Source organism: Panthera onca, chromosome X, assembly GCF_046562875.1.
Source record: "Panthera onca isolate mPanOnc1 chromosome X, mPanOnc1 haplotype 2, whole genome shotgun sequence".
Classification (NCBI taxonomy): domain Eukaryota; kingdom Metazoa; phylum Chordata; class Mammalia; order Carnivora; family Felidae; genus Panthera; species Panthera onca.
The window spans coordinates 129305508-129323869 of NC_138357.1; positions in this window are offsets into that span (position 1 = coordinate 129305508).

The window sequence follows — 18362 nt, forward strand, 5'->3', positions numbered from 1 at the left end:
AAAAGACCTCGCGGGCTGCAAAGCTAGAACGTCACAAACTTTTTTTTTGGGGGGGGGGGTTGCATCTTCTCCCACTTGGACATCTGTCTTTCCCTCACGCCCCTCCCCCCAGCCTCGAAGCTCATTTTCTTAAGCCTCCCCGGTGACCCCCATGCCTCAGCGCAAACCGGTGAATAGCCCTCCGTAGTCTGGACGTTCCCCGGGAATCGCGGCTCATTCAGATCTCATCGGAAGTGTAAACTCATCTAGCCAGCCGCATCTGTGACTCCCGGGAGGACGCGGGTCAAGAAAGACGCGCGAATCACGGAGAAACTCTGTTGTGGTCTCCCCATCGTCCAAGCCGAGCGCGGCCCTGTTTGCAAGGATTCCCTGACGCTGGGCAGCCCTTCTGACGGCGGAGGCTGTGTTATTCTGCAACGTGTGCCGTGGAAAATATTCAGAAAGAGTTAAATCATGAAATAAAGCGGAGACAAGGCGTACAGAACGGGGCCATTAAAAACCAAAACCCTGGAGGCACTGGGTGCCCCGTTCCTGGACTTTGGATATATTCTCGGGATCTGACAGAGTCCCGGTTGAGTTTCCTCCAGGGCAGAAGGTAAGCCCTATTTCTGCAATTCGACATGTTTAATTGATAGGCAGAGCTTTGTTGGATGTGATAGAATAGGGCCAGGTGTGATTCAGTGTAATGCTTCAGTTAATGCCCGGGATTTCTCTGTGTTCTCGCAAATTAAAGGGGGAAGGGGAGACCACATATCATATGATTTCGATTGGATGCAATGTCCACGATGGGCGAATGTGATCAGACAGAAAGGGGGTCCGTGCATGAACGCAGGGTGCCGGGAGGGGGGTGGTGGGGGTGAGCGGTCAGGACGTGGGGTGTTTTTTCGGGGGGGCCGTGCAATGTTCCCAAATCAGCGGTCGTTCGGAGGACAGACCGACATCCACAGAATTGTGCACTTATATGGGAAAGCCGCATGCGTGGGAAGGATACCCTGTCCAGCCTGCTGGCTTTAAATTTTTAGATATTTACTTTTGAGACAGAGACAGGGAGACCGGATCCACAGCGGGCACATCAGACACATGGGCTCGAACCCATGGAAACATTTCTAACGGATGAAGTTAAAACAGGAAGGAGAAATAAATCACTGAATAAGTAGGGCATTTGAATCTGCTACCATTTTTAACTTTTTCTCGAATGTTTTTTTTTTTTTTTTTTTCTGAGACAGAGATAGACACAGAGAGCACGAGCAGGGGAGGGGCAGAGAGAGACAGGGAGACACAGAATGGGAAGCAGGCTCCAGGCTCCGAGCTGTCAGAACAGAGCCCAACGCGGGGCTAGAACCCACGAACCTGGAGGTCAGGACCTGAGCCGAAGTCGGATGCCTCGTCCCTCCCATCTCTGCCTCCCTCTTCACGTGGCTTCTCCTCCGTGTCTGTGTCTCCTGTCTGCCTCTTCTAAGGACACGTGCCATTGGGTTTAGGGCCCCCCTGATCCAAGATGGGGTCATCTCCCATCCCTCGCTTAATTACAACCTCAAAACGCCTTTCCCGCCACCCCACGAGGTCACATCTGGAGGCTCCAGGTGGACGTATATGTTGGGGAGCCACCGTTGAACCTCCGGCTGGTCCCAGCTCTCTCGTCCCTGCTGATCCGCAGTGAATTCTGTGCATGATCCTCGAATCAGGGGCCTTCGGGAACGTGGTGTCCACCTTTCCTGCTCTGCCCTGGAGACGCCTACAGAGGGGGTGGGTGTGCACGGCCCGTGGCAGCACACAGCCCCCACCCCAGCCACTTCTGCCCGCTTGCTGGGCGCCTGTCACATCGGAGGCCAACAGGACGCGGCAGAGTCCCGGCTGCCTCCATGTCAAAGGCAGGTGGCAATCGCATCGATGTCCCAAGGCGACAGGTGGTGGCATGTTCCCTGGTTTCAGGCCAGGTGTCCCGCTCTCAAGGACGTCCACACAGCACCCTCGGGGCACGGTCTTTGCAGGTGCAGCCAACGGCTGCTTCCGTGAGCTCCCGCTGGAGCTGACCTTGCTCCCAGCGGCACTCGTCACGGCTGGCCGCGCCCGTGGTCCCCTTGCAGGGACTCGTGTCTCCGGGTGCGTCCACGCTTGTGTGTCCCTTGCCGGGAGGTCACACTGGACCCGGCGATTGGACCCGGCGATTCGCTTCTTACCCACAGCTTAGGGCAAAAGCAGGGAGTTGTTCCTTGTCACAGGAGGCGAAAAGGGACCCCTCTCACATGCCTTCCCGCTCGGTCCCTCTCTCTCTGCAAGTTCGGAAGCGTGCCGTGACCTGTGGCCCCTGCTGAAACCATGGTGGGGCCCAGACACCCCGCCGGGCCGTGCCCAGAATCCCGACCCACAGACACAGTTGCACAATAAATGCACGCTGTTCCCAGCTGCTAAATTGTGGGATCACTTGTTACGCAGCAATAGCTGACCACTACGTTTCTTTTGGAATCTGATTTCCGCCTCTATCAGCCCAGATTTTCACAAAGGGCCCTCAGGCACTGCTTACCCGCAGCACAGACCTGAGCCTTGTGCCCTCTCTGTGCAGCCTGCAGCCCTGACCATCCAGACGTCTCCCTGCCTCCCCGAGCCACACTTCTGGTGGCCTTCTGAGGCCACACGTTTGTATCTGGGCTGTAAACCCTGAAATACCTCACATCACTGGCCCAGCAGCCCTGGGCACCACCAGGGTGTTCACGGCTCTCGACTGGGGCTCATTTCCAGAACCCTGGGGCTGTTGGTGCCTCCAGGGCTGTTACGGACAGAATGCGTGCCCCCCAAAATCCATGTGTACAAGCCCTCTCTACATGCAACTCTACATGCAGCCTCACCCCTGCTTGGATCTCAGGCCCCCAGCCTCCAGCACCTCCTGGATCTCAGCCTCCCAGCCTCAGCCCTGCCTGGATCTCAGACCCCCAGCCTCACCCCTGCCTGGATCTCAGACTCGCAACCTTGGTCCTGCCTGGAGCTCAGACGCCCAGCCTCAGCCCTGCCTGGATCTCAGACCCCCAGCCTCACCCCTGCTTGGATCTCAAGCCCCCAGCCTCCAGCACCTCCTGGATCTCAGCCTCCCAGCCTCAGCCCTGCCTGGATCTCAGACCCCCAGCCTCACCCCTGCCTGGATCTCAGACTCGCAACCTTGGTCCTGCCTGGAGCTCAGACTCCCAGCCTCAGCCCTGCCTGGATCTCAGACCCCCAGCCTCACCCCTGCTTGGATCTCAAGCCCCCAGCCTCCAGCACCTCCTGGATCTCAGCCTCCCAGCCTCAGCCCTGCCTGGATCTCAGACCCCCAGCCTCACCCCTGCCTGGATCTCAGACTCGCAACCTTGGTCCTGCCTGGAGCTCAGACTCCCAGCCTCAGCCCTGCCTGGATCTCAGACCCCTAGCCTCACCCCTGCTTGGATCTCAAGCCCCCAGCCTCCAGCACCTCCTGGATCTCAGCCTCCCAGCCTCAGCCCTGCCTGGATCTCAGACCCCCGGCCTCAGCCCTGCCTGGATCTCAGACTCGCAACCTCGGTCCTGCCTGGAGCTCAGACTCCCAGGTTCCAGAATCAAGGGGAGTAAGTGTCTGTTGTTTCAGGCACCCTGGGTACAATAGCTTGTTTAGGGCGGCCTAAGCTGAGTGCGACAATGACTCAGGCTCAGTCAACGCCAACACCTGCGTGAGTTTGTTAGAGGTGCTTTAGCAAATGGCCCCTAGAAAACGCACTCTTTCAGTTCCAGAGACCAGAACTCCAAGATCAAGATGTCCTCAGGGTTGGTTCCTTCTGGAGTTCCCAGGCAAGCGTCTGTCCGAGCCTCCCCGTTCACGTGTGGTGCCCTCCCGCCTTGCAGATAGAGCGTCCTGACCTCCACCTGCCCGTTCACACGGCCTTGACCCTGTGTCCAGCTTCCCGTAAGAGGAGAGATGTCCTTTTTGAAAACCGCCTTGTATTGCCACCCAGAAGTTGTCCTGTTGAGCCCAACCCTGTGCTCTGCGGGGCCGTGAGTAACCCTCCACACTGGGGAAGGACCCCGCCTCCTCGTGTTCCAATGCCTTGCTCGCCTCTCCAGTCCCTGCCGGGTGGTATCTCACTTCCTACAACAAAGCAACGGAGAACAGCAGGAACACATGGCTTGGCTGGTTTGCAGCAGAAGCCCACCCTTCAGCCTGGCCGGCAAGTGTTCTCCCAGGACCTGATGAGACCCTCAAGGAGGAGAGGAGAAGAGGGGGGCGTCCACCCCGCAGCTCACCCCACGGAGCCCACCTGCCCGTGGCCGCACTCCCCTGCGTCTCCAAAAGGCGTCCGCGTGAGTTTCCAGACTCCCCACCATTTCTGTCACCTACAGCCTCTGATTTGTCATTGCCTTTAATTTGGGCAAATGGGTATTGGCTGTGGGTCAGCATAGATTTTCCGCTTATTTAAATAACGTTTCACATTATTTCCCTGGGATCATTAGTCACATGCTTCAACTGTCAGGACAAACGGTTCAAAAACCCGAGTCAACGGCCCCCGAGGAGCCCGGCTGGACTTGGGCCCCTTCCCTTCCCGTCCGTCACCCCTGAAGTGTTTGGGGGTGTCGCTCGGGGGCACCCATGACCTCAGCGCCGTGAAAAACGGATTTTGAATTGTACGGATGTTTCCAGGGCTGAAAGGAATCAGGACATGTAACTGAGGGGCGAAGAAAATGACAAATTAGAGATCTATGCTATTTTTGTCTCATTTAGAACATTCTCCCCACGAGGCTGGAGGCTGCTCGCATGCAACTCATTGAAGACAGAGCTGTGTGGGGAGGGGCTGAGGGTTGCAGGCTGGTTTCGCCTCGCACGGCAAGCACCCGGTGCTGGGTCTTTCCAGAACTGACGACACGGGGGGTACGGCTTCCCGTGCTGGACCCTGACAGCTCTCTCTCTCCCCGCCACGTGAAGACAGAGGCAGGACATGGTGTCTACGCCCCACGCAGAGAGCCCCACTCTTTGCACGTTTTGGGGGGACCTCTGTCCTCCGCGCTGGGGTATTCTGAACTCTGCCGCAGCGACCCAGAAGGGCCGGTCGGCCTGGACACGGGCCCCGGGTGCCAACTCCTGTCCTGACAGCCCAGCCCTCCCGAATGGAGAACACAGCTGTGTCCCCAGTCACCCCCCACTGTATTATCCAAGGTCTGGAATTTTCCCCCACGGTCCACTCGCCAACCCCGGGGAGCTGATAATCCCCTAATTAATAGCACGGCATTACGAGGGCCGCTTTTCAAATAAGGCTGCACAGAAGAGCCCGGCGTCCCTGACTCCCTCGGAGGCCCAACGCACGAGGGGTTGTGCACAGCTGTGCGTACAGAAGCCACGAACAAAAAGCCACCTTTAGACAAAGCTGTGAATCCTGCGGACGTGACGTGGGCTGCGCATTCGTGGGCAAATCGTCCAATTCGGAACGGGAGTCGTGTATCTGCACGCGGTTTCATCTACGAATGTTTAAGACACAGGCGATTAAACATGTTTAAAACAACGTGCACAGTGGGGGTGTTTCCCGCTCAGACGAGTCACGTTGGTAAAGATCCGTCTACCTCCCTCCATCAGGGCCCGACGTTCTCTTCGTGACGGCGTCTTTGGCTTTTCTGGGAGGGACGTGGCCAGCGTAGGTGTGCGTGAATCACAGGCCAAGCCCGGAGGGTCACAAACGCTGGGGCTGTTCCCCACTGGCCCACGAACTCAAGGACACGTCCCTTGAAAAGAACATTTCCAAGATCCCTTTTCATGGCACGGATCGTGAGTTTTCATACTTTCTCTTAAAGGGAGAAGTGCAAGAGATTCCCACGCATGGCCACGTGCACCTGTGGACGTGTGTGCATGGGCCTATAACGAACGACGTGCCTCTCTGTGCACACACTTGTGGCAACTGGCCCTGTGCCCGGGTCACAGATGAAGCTAGACATTTTCACTTCGTACGTGGACGTGCCCACGGAGGGAGAGAGGCTTGCACCACGTCCCTGTGGATCTGGGGGCCGGGAAAGGCAAAGGATCTGATGGTCTGTGAGCGGCTCGGGGCCGGGGCGATGGCCCCGCGGGGCCCGAGCGAGATACAATTCACTGGAGACTTCCACTTCCCGAGCCTTGGGAGAGAGGCTCACACAGCTACGTTGCTTTCTCTCTGAGGTGACGTTGTTCTCGGTGGCTGTCCCCGTTTCCAGGCTTCAGAAAAGCCCAAGGTGGGGGGAATTTGATTTATGGCCAGAGACAGCCTTTGGCACCCGGCACCGCGAAGGAAGCCCTCACCGCCCCGCTGCATTTCGAAAAGCGCGTCGTCCGGTAGAAGGTGAGCCTCATGTCAGGAAGCAGCCACGGGTCTCTTCATCCCAAACTGTCACCGTGGATGTTACCAAGGTGCCCGGGAATCACGTCGGGACGTCGGAACGCCTGCCAAAGAGTCACGGAATGAAGAAAAAAAAAATTTAGAGCAATTACCCATCTTAACGAGACCACATTCCTTGTGTTGTCATTCAGCAACTACATAATGTGCCGCCTGGATTTTCTGCCTGTGGCATTTTTTAAACAGAATTTCATATGCAAACAAAAATAGATCCCTCTTAAAATGATTGTTTTGGAAGGTTTTTCGTGTGTGGAAGGCAGGGGAGTGGAGGTTTCCAAACAGGGTGGCGGGGCGGGGGGGGGCATGGGCACGGACGGGACTTCTCCGTCTTTCCTCCAGGGTTGCATCCGAGTTCCTCAAGAAGAGACTCGGATGCGGTCTGTCTACCAAGAGCTGTCTGTTCTGCAGATGGCTAGCCGGGGACCGGCCGCCCACCCCGTGAGGTCTGGGCCACGTGTGTCTGCACACAGCCCCCCGATATTCCGGGGCTCGGAGAGCGCCTGGGGAGACTGAGGGAGGTTTCTAACACGCAGCAGGTCGTAACGTCCAGAGACAGACACGCGTCGGATGGCTCTTGCCCTGCTCCCTGCTGTCACATGGGCGTCCCAAGCCTTCCTCTCGTTTCCGGGCCACGGCCACCGGCCACCTCCTCTGTCCACCGAGGACACTGGCAGGAGACACTTGCGGAACCCACGGGAAAGAAGACCAGCGGAATCTGCAAACCCTCCCTCCCCTCCTCTCCTGGCTGTGTCTCTCCAGCCCAGGGTACTTGACTACGTGACTCCCGTGTTTGTCTTCTGCAAAGTGAGCACAATCACATGTGCCCTTCGGGGTTGTTCCGACGACCTGAGATCACGTGCATAAACCTCCACGGAGCATGCCCGAGACAGAGCAGGTGCGCAGTAAACTGCTAAGGGTGGGCCGTGCGCAAACACGAGTTTGTGGGAACATTCGCTAGGTCCGAAGACTTCGTTTGCAGTTGCCTTTGGGGGAAGGGGGTGCTGCTGGCATGTGGCAGGCGGAGACCAGAGACGCTGCTCAGGGCCCTGCAGTGCACAGGACGCCCCACCTCAGACTCATCCAGCCCCATGTGTCAGCCGGGCTGTGGCCGAGAAGCCCTGACGTATCATGAGAGACTGTTTACCATCTGTTTATCCATCTGTCCACCCATCCGTCCGTCCATCCATCCATCCATCCATCCATCACATATCCATATCTGTCTATCATCTATATATCTTCTATCATTCATCTATCTATCCACCAATATCTGTCTATCATCTATCTATCCATCCACCCATCTACCCATCCATCCATCATGTCTGACTGTCTATCTATCTATCTATCCATCCATGCATCATATATCTACCTATCAGCTATCTATCTTCTATCAATGTATGCATCCATCATATCTATCTATCTATCCATCAGTATCTATGTATCTATCTATCCATCCATCCATCATGTATCTATATCTATCACCTATCTATCTATCCATCCATCTACTCATCCATCCATCATGTCTATCTGTCTATCTATCTATCTATCTATCTATCTATCTATCCTTCCATATCCATCTATGTATCTATCTATCCATCCATCCATCATGTATCTATATCTATCACCTATCTATCTATCCATCCACTATCCTCTATCCATCATCTATCTATGTATCTATCTATCCATCCATCTACTCATCCATCCATCATGTCTATCTGTCTATCTATCTATCTATCTATCTATCCATCCATCATATATTTACCTATCACCTATCTATCTTCTATCAATGTATCCATCCATCATATCTACCTATCTATCTATCTATCTATCCTTCCATATCCATCTATGTATCTATCTATCCATCCATCCATCATGTATCTATATCTACCTACCTATCGCCTATCTATCTATCATCCATATATCCATCTATCTATCCATCCACTATCCTCTATCCATCATCTATGTATGTATGTATCTATCTATCTATCTATCCATCCATATCTATGTATCCATCCATCCATCCATCCATCCATCCATCATATGTATCTATCCATCCATCCACCCATCCATCATGTATCTATATCTACCTATCTATCAGCTATCTATCTTCTATCTATGTATCCATCCATCCATCCATCCATCATGTCTGTCTACCCATCCTTCCATGTGTCCATCTATGTTTATCCACCCATCCATCCATGCATCCATCCATCTATCATCTATCGATGTCTATCTATCTAACCATCCATCCATTCATCTATGCATGTGTCCATCTATATCTAATCAGGTCACCATGCCGGGGTCATGGGATCGAGCCCCACATTGGCCTCCTTGCTAAGCATGGAGGCTGCTCAAGATTCTCTGTCTCCCTCTATGTTGCTTGTGCTCTCAGTCTGTCTAAAATAAATTAAAAATACAAAACTCTTTTTAAAAAGGAAAGGACATGTACACAGAAAGCAAGAGCAGTTAATTTCTAGCATAGGAGAGAGGACTTGAGGTGGAGTTCTGCTCTGTCCATGAAACGTAGCTGTTCAGGTTGCCAACGTGGGGCCCCTGGTCCCTGCAACAGAGTTCACTAGAGATCCTGAACTTTCTCAACTCCCCTAGAAACAAAGCACATTACAGGGAATCTGGAACGTATTATAGAAAAAACGCAGAAAGCTGTCTCTTCCAGAACGTGTTGAAAGTTGATTGGAGGGGATGGTTGTTACAGGAACAGGGCGAATTGAAAGTCTTCATCAACACTCAGAAGGTTGCCAATCCTCCTGGTTCATCAGAAAACCCGCAACAGTTCCCTATTGTCCCTTAGCGGCTTCGGCCACTCTGCTCACCACAGACTGCGACCTTCACAGTGACTTTCTGGTGAATTTAAAAATAGGACAAGGCCCGGGGCCAATTCCTGCCTCCAGAACACCTGTTGCTTATAGCTGGAGCCTCTTCTGACTCAATTATGACATCAGTCCAGGGGCAGAAAAACCAGGACGCTTGTGTGGACACAACAGGAGAGACCAATGCTAAGAATCTCTTTGTAAATCGAGAGTGGGATTCCCAAAGTATGTTTTTTGGAGACTCACTTAAAACATTCCCAGTGAGGGATCTCCTGATTGCTGCCGCCTGCCTCTTCTCTCTCTTATGCAGACCCCCCAATACCGCATACGTTTCCTCCTGTCGTAACCTGACGTGCCACTGACTCACAAAGCCCCCCCCAGGATCTCGGACTCCTGCCGCGTCTGTAGATGGAGATGTGTGTTCACCTCTGGCTTCCCTGAAGACATGGCCCCGGCAAGGTCACCTCTGGCTTCAGGGCAATCTTCCCTTCTCCAAATGAGGGGGAGAATCATTCCTAAAATGTCTGCAATCATCAGCACGATTTTCCTCTTGCAATGCTTGGTTTTTAATTTGCAAGCAGAGAGAAGGAGCCAAGGGGCCTCCCGCATGCCTTTGGGGTGGATAAGCTTGTAGCAGGTGTCAGACGAGGATTTGCAAGATGGTCTGCTGGTGTTTGGGATGTGGGGAAAGGTCATATGGCCAAAGGTCTGCAAAAACGTTGGCTACGGAACGGGGATCGAGTTGGAAAGGTTCGGAGCCAAAGCCCACGTGTCCTACCGTTGTGCAGATTCTTGCACAAACTTGTCCAGAGTTCACGGAAGGAACCCTCCGCCCGTCAGAAGGTTTGGATTCAGGGGATCCCTTAATTGTCCCATATCCGTGAAGACATAACCTTTGATTGTCTGTGACTCACCAGCATCTCAGGTTATAAGCTGTGTGGATTGCATTGGCTGACTTTGAAATGTCAGTTCAACCTTGAATTCCTGGGAGTGAGCCCTCTTGGCCACAGTGTGTTATTCTTTTAATATACGTACCTTTGGATTCAGTTTGCTAACAGTCTGTTAAGAACTTCTGTGTCTTGGGGCACTTGGGGGGCTCCGTCGGTTAAGCGTCTGACTCTTGATTCCGGCTCAGGTCATAGTCTCATGGTTCGTGAGTTCGAGCCCCACGTGGGGCTCTACGCTGACAGCACGGACCCTGCTTGTGATTCCATCTCTGTCTCTGCCCCTCCTCTGCTCGCACTCTGTCTTTCTCAAAAATACATCATAAATAAATATGTCAAGAAACTTAAAAAAAAAAAAAAGAAAAAAAAGAATTTCTGTGTCTGTGTTCCTGGGAGATATTGGTGTATAATTTTCCTTCCTTGTCGTATTTTTTGGTCTGGCTTTGTCATCAGAGGAATACAAGACTTGTAGAATGAGTTACGAACTGACCGTCCCCTATCCCTTTCAGTGCTGAAAGGATTTGTGAAGGAGTCATCATTTCTCCTCCCTGGTAGAATTCACTGGGCAATCTGAGTCCAGACATCTCTTTCTTTGAGGTCAGGCTGTTCATTACAACTGCAATTTCATATTAGATATATAAGACTACTGGTGTCTTCTGTTTTTTCTCGTGTTAGCTTTAGCAATGTTTAGCAATATTCCCTCATTGTCCTTTTTTCTTTACTGTTTATTTAGAGAGAGAGAGAGCATGCTTGCGTATGTGAGTGTGGGGGAGGGGTGGACAGAGATGGGGGGAGAGAGAGAGAGACAATACCAAGAAAGCTCTGTGCTGTTGGCACGGAGCCAGACTTGGGGCTCGAGACACCATGACATGACACGAAATCAAGAACAGACGCTTAACCGACTGAGCCACCCAGGCGCCCCTCCCTTGTTATCTTCTAACGTAGACTTGAAATTTCTTCCTTTGTAAAATATTTGCTTGCACAACCTTCCTCTCTTGGTCCCCTACCAACACCCCAAAAACCGGCCTCTCTTAGTTTCTTCACTTTGAGGCATCTTGACCCTCTACCCAACCTACTGCTAGAGGGGCTCAGGGTCAGTTGATGGGTGTCTCCCTGTGTCCAAGCCCATCTACGCTCTGGGGTCTCACCCAGTCCAATGGCTTCTCCCAGTGAGTCCCAAATGAACGGATTATCTCTACCTCACACAGGAAACAGCGGACCTCGGAAAGTTGCTTCCGTGCCTCCACCATTTTGGAAAATGGCTCACCGCTTCTGGTTGGGTGCCATGTGTTTGTCCTGGCCAGAGCCCACCACGTGGCTCTTCCCTTCATGCCTCACTTTCGATACACGACCAAGTCCTGTTCGTTCTAGTTCCAAAGCATGTTGCAAACCTGCCTGATTCCTACCACCTCCCCTGCTCCCCACTGGTTGGTGCCATTGTCAACCCTCACCTGATGTCACCAGCTTCTTCCTGCCTCCACCCTTGATCCCCTTCTGTCTACTGTCCATGCATCAGCCAGGGTTGGGGGGGAGCTATGGAAACACACACCAGCCCCCCCCCCCCACAAATCTTCAATGGCCGCGCCCTGCGCTCATGCAAGCCCAAAGCCCTCACCCTTCTAAGACCCTGTGCAGCTCGTGCTTGTCCTCCAGGACTGTCTGCTGTGTCCATTCTGGGATTTGTTGGCGGGACTGATCGATATCAGCCTCCTGTCTCTGTCCTGGTTTCCGTGCTTAGAATGTCCTTCCCCTACGGCTTTTGGCTTCTGAAAATATCACCTCCCTTGACCCTGTTCGTTAAAGAGCTCCCCCAACCCGGAGACTCTCTAACTCCTAGACTTTCGATGTACTTCTTTCCACGTGAAATGATAACCCGATTTTAAAATTCGTGTCTCTGTTTGTTGTCTTGTATGTCCCCATCAGTGGTGAGCCCTGTGAGAATAGGGAGTGAAGTCCAGGCACAACGTGGGTCTGCTGGTCAGGGCCTTTCAAAGCCAAACTCAAGGAGTCGACCTCGGTGGGCTCTTATCAGGGGCTCTGAGGAAAGCTCTCCTTTCAAAGCCCCTTGAGGCTTTTGAGCCAAAGGCAGGTTTTGGGGATTGTAGGACTGACCTCTCTTCCTCGCACGGCTGGTTTCTGCTCTTGAAATTCACCTACCTACGTGCCTTGGTACCCTTTCCAGGAGGTCCCCTCCAGCAACGGCAGGTGCGATCTGTCTCACACGTGGAATTTCTCTCTGACTCCAGCCAGAGAAAGTTGTCTTTTTTTTTTTTTTTAATTTTTTTAAAGTTTATTTATTTGGAGAGACAGAGAGAGCGGAGGAGGGGCAGAGAGACAGGGAGAGAGAGAGAATCCTGGGCAAGCTCCATGCTGTCAGCACAGAGCCCAATGCGGGGCACGAACTCACGAACCGTGAGATCATGACCTGAGCCGAAACCAAGAGTGGGACGCTTCATCGACTGAGCCACCCCGGCACCCCGAAAGTCTTCTGCTTTTCAAGGGCCCATGTGATTAGATTGGACCCACCCACCCGGATAATCTGGGATCTGTGTCCTTCTGAAGGACTCTCGTTTCATCACATCTGCAAAGTGCCTTTTCCACGTAAGGAAACATAATTCCGGTGGCCAGGGAGGAGGCTGTGGACGTCTCTGGGGGGAAGGGGGCACCCCTCCAGCCACCACAGTGTTCAGTAAGTACTTGGTGGCAAGACGACAAATCCATACCCGGGATCTTTTCTCCCAAGGCTTGTTCAAGGGGGCAGCTCAGAAGTCAGCGTGCGGGGAGCGGGCCTCGGGAAGGACTGATGTCTCCCTGACTCTGGGGGAGGTGACGGTGGTAACCACAGCCCAGCCGGAAGCGGAGAGGTCTCATACCTCCTATGGGGAACACAGTTGCAGAACGAGAGGTGGAATATTGCCAACGTAACGAATTCTCCCTGGAGACCCCTCCGTCACCCGTGGCCTGCTGCTGAGGGGCGAGCCCGGGGCTGACGTGGGGACCCTGGAGTTCCTCCTTGTGGAGGAGACAGTCCTGTCCTCTGAGTCCTGGTCTGTCTGCCACCAGTCGTACTTATGGCCTTGGGGGACGCCCCAGCCAAGCCCCGCTCCTGACCTGTATGGAAAAGCCTCTCCAATGTGAGGTGGACAGAGTCCAGAACGACACCAACAGGAGGGACCCCGGGTGACCCCAACCATGGAGGCTGTGCCCTGAAGCCACTGAAACCCTGGGGGAGGGGGTCTACACAGGGGCCCAAAGCCCTTTTCCCTGCCCTCCTCCCTGCCCGCTCTTGGGAGCCTGCCCCACCTGCGAGTGCACTAGTCCTCACATAAACGCAGATCTCCTGGGGGTCCACCGACCTTCCAGACTTGGAGGGGGTGGCTGCCGTTTGTAGGCCCAGGTGCAGCCTGTGCCCGAAAATCTGAAACCCGCTTCCTGCCGCCCTCAGAACCAAGGCCAGAGGTGGACCGGCCGGCGGGGGGTGGGGGTGGGGGCACTAGCCAGCCGCCCGGGGCGGCGACTGTCAGCTCGCAAGCTTGTCCACTGCGGGGTCCGGGAACGGCACAGAGCTGGGCGAGGGGAGGAAGGAATGAAAGGAGTCCTGCGCCCCACCGAGAGGAGGCCCAGTCCCGCGCCCACGCCCCGCGTCTTCAGGGCCGGGATGAGCCTGCCTCTGCCGGTTATGGACCGCTGTCCCCTCCCTGCCGCACACCCAGCCGGTGGGACAGCAGGAGCGCGCGCAGGCCTGCTGGGCGCAGAGGGCGAGCTGGCTTCTACCCCCGAGGCCCTGGCCTGCGCGCCCTCCCCTCTCGGCACCCGCACCCCCCTGCCCCCCCTCGGCTCCCCTCCCCCATCCCCCGCTGCGCCTGCCCGATGCACACCCCGCGCCCCTCCGCCCCCAACCCGCGCCTTTGGAGAGGCCAGTGGCCGGCGCGCCCTGCCCCCAGCCCTGCGCGCCCCTCCCCCGCGCGCGGCCGGCGGGCAGGGGGCGGTGCTGAGCGCCGAGGTGGGCTCCTGGCGGGTGTCCAGCCGGGTCTAGCCCCAAGCTTCGCCTCAGGCCAGGAGGCTGAGCCGCGGGAGGAAAGGCCATCGGGCGGGAGCGGGCCGCGTCCCTCCCCCTTCGCCCCGGGGCCCCTCCCCCGCGCTCGGGCCCGGCCCGGCGCCTCCGCTCCCCAATTATCCTAGCGGTACCCGGACCCCCGCGCCCCTACAGCCCTGCGCCTCGCTTCCTGCCTTCGCCCCCTCCGGCCTGGAGACAGCCGCTCCTGTGCCCTCCGCTGCCCCTGCAGTGGCCAGCGAGCCCCCCAGTTCCAGCAGGGCAGGGGGGACATCCCTGGGCCCCTAGAGACAACCCTGGGCAGCCAGCCTGATGCCTGGGTAGTCGGGGCGGGGCCCATAGGCCCAGGAAGGAGGCAGCACGGGGCTCCTCCCCAGCGCGGCCCTCCTGCGTGGTAAGCACACTCATGGGGGGAGGAAGGGCGACCCTTGGGTGGTGCACCCCCTCCAGAGGCCAGGAATGCCAGGCCAGCGGTCTGACAGTGAGCTGGGGGTGGGGGGACCTCCTTAGGATTCAATCCTGGTGTGCCCAGGGAGGGAGGGAGGGTGCTGAGAGGAGCCAGGCGTGCAGGGGTTTCCAGGATGGGAAGCTAGGCCCCAAGCAGTCTTGGGGGGTCCCCGGCGCCCCGACGCTCATGCACCCAGACAGCTGTCTTTCCGGAATGTGAAGTTGGCATTTGAACTTGGGCGTGCTTTCGGGGAGGGGGGGGGGGCGTTGCTCAGTCACAGGGCAGGCTCGGGTGGTGGAGAATCCCAGGGCCTTTGTATCCGTCGCAGATTGGCCAATTAATTAGTGTGGTTCCCTTCCAGACCTGCAGGGTCCTGTCCTGGACCGTTTTTCTCCAGACGTGGCCATCGGGAAGCCGGTGGCCAGTGGGGACCAGCCTCCCCGAGTGGGGACTGAGTGCGGGTCCCACACCAGTGGTAAAGCTGGCCTCCCTCGGAAGCTGGGGACACGGGCGGTTTGTGGAACCCCTTGCACACTCCCGGCAGGTGGACGTGGTCCCGGAGCCGTGGCCTTGTGTGCTGACGGTGACCACAGAGATAGATTTGTCACGTCCCCCCACGTCCGGGGACGCTGCCCGGGGGCCTGAGCTGGAATGCAGGCGCCCTGTGCACTCTGGGGGCGCCCCCGGGCCACCTGGGGCCCACCGTCCCCCCCCCCGTAAGGCCACACGGGTTTGTGTAACTTTCTGCCAAAGGTCCCGGCCCAGGGGCCGCTCTCGACCCACAACAACGTCTCTCTCCAGGGCTGTGGGCAGGACACATATCTCCTTCTTTCATCTGCAGATTGAAACTGCACGGAAAAAGCAGAAGACGTTCAGCCCAGTTTGGCGGGAGCTGAGTTCAAAGCCCTCGGTGGCCAGTCGGGTGGGGTGGGGGACGCCGGGACGAGGAGGACAGGACTGGCTCTTCGCGCGTCCCCTTGCCGAGGCTCCGAGCCACAAAGGAGAGCGAAAATCAAAATCCACGCCTTAGCCGGTGCTTAATGTATTCATCGCAGAGAGCCTGGCCCCATTGTTTGTGCGGCCCAGGCTTCCAGAAAACGGCCCTGTTCAGAGGTCCGTCGCGGTGGTGAGAGACTGCTTTGCTCCCCGCAAAAATAATGTTTTTCTTCAATAAAACAGAGACCAAGGGTCCTGCGATTAAATCTGAAAGCAAAGAGTTTTAATGCCCACCATATGTTACAAAGTACACGGCGAGGACATTAAAAAAAAAAAAAAAAAAAAGGAAAAGCAGGAAAGAAAGGAAAAGAAAAAGAAAATCCCATCAGAAGCAAACAGCATTTCCTGAGGGCTATCTTGGAACTCCCTCCCCTACAACGTGAATTCTGGGCTTTTGTAGCCAAAGTCAGACAAAGTAGGAAAACAACAGCAACAACCCAGGAGCAGAGCGGAAAGGACGCGTTCTGGGTGGACCCTGCAAAACTCTCTCTGGGGAGGAGAGAGCGAATCCGGCCCGTGGGGTAGCATACGTGTGGCCGGGATCATTCAGTTACATTCAGGAGCTGCATTAACGGGGCCACCGTGATGAAAATCTGCTAGCCCCGCGTCTGAAACCCGGACGTGTGTGTAAATCAATAACCAGCGAAGGAGGGCGTGTGCAAATGCAGGTTTCTAAATTTGCAAGGTGGGGGTGGGGGGAGGGGTTGGGGGGGGGGGGAGAGGAGCCCCTCTAGGAAATGTGTGAGGACGTCCGTGAAATGCTACACTCGTGATCGATACGTATACATATTTCATGGGTGGGGAGGGGTCCCTGTGTTTTCTGGGCCGTAACACGTGAAAAATCCGACCCGTGTCTTTTAATTAAGTAAACGAAATACCAAATATATGAATATTCATGGCCCCCTTTTCCCCTGGCGTGGTGACGGTGAGAGGGAAGGAGAGAGCCCTTAACAGCAGCTTCTGTTTGTTACGATTTACCTACGTCGCACGCAGAAAAGATCACTTTGTCAGATCGAAAACTGTGGAGTCCCTGTCCCGGCCCCTCCCCCCCACCCGCTCCCGCTCCCGGGGTCAGTCCGCACCTGGCGCGGCCCGGAGGGGGCCCGGTTGGCACGCGGCCGGCCGGGCGCCAGGGTGAGCTGTGCCTTCACGGCCCCTCTTCCTGGGTTTCTGGGGGGGATGCGGGCTGGGCTGCAGGGCCTGGACAGAAAGCGTGACCCCTGTGCCTTGCCCGCCGGGGTCCCCAGGGGGTACAGAGGCTCACAAGCTTCAGCACCTCCAGACGGGGCAGGCCTGGCCTCCAGCACTGGGCCGCCTCCCCGGGGTTGGGGGTCTGCAACAATTCAGGAAGGCCCGATGCTGTGTGAGTGGACCCCGATTCTGGGAGCAGCGTGCTGGGAGAGGGGAGCCCTGAGCCTCGGTGGGCGCGGGTCTCCTGGGGCCACCCTGGCCAGGGTCTCTCTGTTCTCCCGCCAGGACGGGAGGCTGGTGCGGGCAGGACAGCACGCGGCGCATTTGGGCCACGAGGCCCCACGGTGCCTCCAAGATGCGGGGTCGTGTCGGTGACCCCCCAACCTTGTCTCACTTGCCCAGGACCCTTCCTTCGTCCGGAGCACAAGGTCTCCTGGCATTTTTACTTCCTTTTCACCGCATTTTGTTTCCTTGTGCTGCAACGGGCAGGAAACAGCACGGATAGGAGCCCCTGGCGCGCACGACCCCGGGCAGCCCGCATCCGTCCCGGATTCTGGGAGCGGGGTGCAGGGGCCCGGAGTGCCGCCCATGATTTGGTCGACTGCACCTCGGAACTTGTCTTTCCATCCAGAAAGCAGGTTTCCCCCCCCCCCACCCCCACCCCCCAGCCAACAAATTCTCTTGTGCTTTTTTGCTGGTGTCTTTTAGGAAGGGATGTGCTTTCGTTTCTATCCGAAAACTTCCCTGAAACCCGTTCCTCCCTTACGAGTTGGGGGAGAGAAGAACACGCACCGGAGACAGAGAAGCACCCACGTTCTCACGAGACACGTTGTGAGATTTTAAACCTCTGTTCTCTCTTCTTCCTGGTTCGTCTTTCTGGGGGGGCGGTGCACGGAGGCTCACACAGGCGCCCCTTGTGCCGAGGCCCGGGCAGCCTCCCCTCCTGCCTGCAGCCACGCAGGAGCACAAGTGCAAATGCAACGTTCCATAAAGCGTGCCCAGCCGGAGCCCTCGGCCGCTGTCTTGAATTAGCACAAATATGTGCTACAAAAACTCACTGCCTAAACTATGAAAAATAACACAGCTCCTAGCTATCTTCCGGTCTCTGTCTTTGAAGGAGAGCATGTCAGGGGGCCTTGTGGGCTCAGGGCCAGGGAGGGGAGGGGCTTCGGGGGACCCCACGCTCCAGGGTCCCCAACAGTTGGAGAAGGACCTTGTCTCTTTGCTCCCCGGCAAGACCAAGTTTGCTTCTGTGGACAGGCGGCCCCCCTCCCCGGCCGGCGGCTCCCGGAGCAGGCCAGGCCTTGCCACGGGAGCCAAGAGCCCAGCGTGGGCCGTGCTTCTTTTCTGAAGGGTTATTGGGAAGCCACGCGTTTGCAGTGGGGTGGGAAGGAGACGGGGGTTGCAGCAGTGTTGTGGGGGGGGGGTTAGTTTTTCTCAGGGTTGAGGACTTTGTGTATGCAGAGGCCCTATCCGGTGCCTGTTGGGGACAGTCCTGGAGGCTGCCAGACCCTGGGGGTGGGGGGAGGGCTGGATACCCTGCTA